The sequence below is a fragment of the Tenrec ecaudatus genome, chromosome 10 (genome assembly GCF_050624435.1).
Source record: "Tenrec ecaudatus isolate mTenEca1 chromosome 10, mTenEca1.hap1, whole genome shotgun sequence".
NCBI classification, from domain to species: Eukaryota; Metazoa; Chordata; class Mammalia; order Afrosoricida; family Tenrecidae; genus Tenrec; species Tenrec ecaudatus.
In genome coordinates this window covers 27509999-27512499 of record NC_134539.1, presented here as the reverse complement: position 1 = coordinate 27512499, position 2501 = coordinate 27509999, and the positions used below count along the sequence as shown (strand labels likewise).

The 2501-nt window shown below is 43.3% G+C and overlaps 1 pseudogene; it reads left to right on the top strand.

Moving 5' to 3' along the window:
- The first annotated feature begins 1173 nt into the window (after nucleotides 1-1173).
- On the top strand, nucleotides 1174-1968 carry LOC142457841 (peroxiredoxin-2 pseudogene; annotated as a pseudogene).
- Nucleotides 1969-2501: the final 533 nt, after the last annotated feature.

The following is a 2501-nucleotide window of genomic DNA, read 5'->3' as shown; positions in this document are numbered from 1 at the left end:
CACTGACTCTGCTGAATTCAATGTAGCCATGTTGAAACAATAACAGCCAAAAATAACTTCGTTTCTTGTTGACTTGTTACAGCTGGGGGGAAACTATCTCACACACACACACACACACACACACACACACACACACAAGATACCTGTTATGAAGAGTTTTGAAGACACCCGTTTTACCTAACATTTTCCCCTTGTAATTTTAAGCTAATTTTTTATTCTACAGAGTTCCCTGAGAAAGTAGAACTCTAATAAAATGATATTTTAAAAGAAAAACACTATTGCTGTGAAATTGAGGTAGATCTTTGTAATAGAGCTTAATGATAACTCCATTATCATATAGCATGTTGCCATTTCACAATCATTTATGTCCATTGTTTACTAACAATTTTATTAACTGTGTTAAATAAATTATTGTGAACAAGTATGGTAATAAATTAACACCAGCTCTAGGCTAGTATAGTTCAATTTACTAGGCAGTAAAAATTACATAACATAGTGTTTTCATATTTTCTTGGCTAACAGGATTCCTCTTCAGAATTGATATTTTAACTAATTGCTGAAATTGTCTGAATTTAATATAGTAACAGTCATTTCCATAAACCCCTTAGCTTTATGTTAGGAGTCATTTTTAAATGTGCAATTTTAAATTATTCAAACCAGATACTTTGGGGACAAATCATGGAATAAATAATAAACATAGCCATCTAATTGTGGCCTGTCAGAGAAAAAGAGAAAATCTTATTAAAATATCTTTATAGAGGAGGATCAGTTTAAATAATAGGTTTCCCAATTATCCAAACCTAATTTATTCCTAAAACATTTTTCTTATTCCATTATTTTTAATGGGAACAATACAAAGTTTATCTCAGTCCAGAACACCCCACCCCACCCCCAAAAATGATGTGATTAAAATTTGTTTCCAATGCTAAGCTACTAAAAATTTTTAAATAACAAAACACATTTAAAACACCAATTACTGATTTAATATTTATGAACTCTGACATATTCCTTTTGAGGAAAAGAGCAATAAGTTTGTTCAGTATTATATAGAAATTATATTTCAAAAGTGGAAATAATGTGCTCTTTAAGTAAGTCAACCATGTAGAGATACCTGGTAAAACACTCAGCGGGACGCAGAGAACGTGAGTCCGCGCTTCTGCCTGTCCGTACGTCTTGCTCTAGCCTACGCAGCTTTTAGTGATGGCCTCCGGCAACGCACACATCGGAAAACCCGCCCCCAACTTCCAGGCCACGGCCGTGGTGGACGGCGCCTTCAAGGAGGTAAAGCTTTCGGACTACAGAGGGAAGTACGTGGTGCTCTTTTTCTACCCTCTGGACTTCACCTTCGTGTGCCCCACGGAGATAATTGCTTTCAGCGAGCGCGCCGATGACTTCCGAAACCTGGGCTGCGAGGTGCTGGGGGTCTCCGTGGACTCTCAGTTCACCCACCGGGCTTGGATCAACACTCCCCGGAAGGAGGGAGGCTTGGGTACCCTGAACATCCCCCTGCTGGCTGATGTGACCAGAAGTTTGTCCCATGACTATGGTGTGCTGAAGGAAGATGAAGGCATCGCTTACAGGGGCCTCTTTATCATCGATGGCAAGGGTGTCCTTCGTCAGATCACGGTCAATGACTTGCCTGTGGGGCGCTCCGTGGAAGAGGCCCTGAGGCTGGTCCAGGCTTTCCAGTACACGGATGAGCACGGGGAAGTGTGTCCCGCTGGCTGGAAGCCAGGCAGCTACACAATCAAGCCCAATGTGGACGACAGCAAGGAATACGTCTCCAAGCACAACTAGACCTGTGGACGCGAAGGGACAAGTTTGGGTCTTCTCTTCCCACCTGTGCTGACCCAGGAAAGGCCAGCTTGTCCCCTTGAAACTCCCTCATCAGGGACCTTGGAGGACTGGGCTAAGGTCTTCTCATGCCCCTGGTAGCTAATGAATGGTGACCCCACCCCCCTTTCCAGATGTCCACCCACCGGGGGACGGGCCTAAGGTGACCAATAAAAATATTAGGAACAGGTGAAAAAAAAAAACACTCAGCGGTTTCTGCTGTGGAGCAGCCCTGTTGGCCCGGAACTCTTGGGGAGGTAGAGAAGGCAGCTGACAGCCAAGGCTAGGCAGTAATCCGAATTCTGAACTTCACTGAGGCTGCCAGGCAGCACCCCCCCCTCCCCTCCCCTCCCCTCCATGACCAACCAAACAGTCACTTCTCGACCTCGCTGCAAGCATCGAGCCTTGCTTCTTCCAACGAAGAACAAAAACTTACAGAAACTTCAAGTAGATGTGTCTTGCCATTGCTGTATAATAGAATTAACAACTGCTGAGTGCCAGGATATCTGATGAGATTTGATGAAAATTAAAAGCACTAACCTATTAGGAAGCGACATCAAACTACTACTAATGGGAAACTACCATTATATTTCCAGTCTATCTTTCCATGAACTTTTCTTACCCCCCTCGTATTTGGCAGATGTGAAGCATCAGTCCGTGCAAGCATC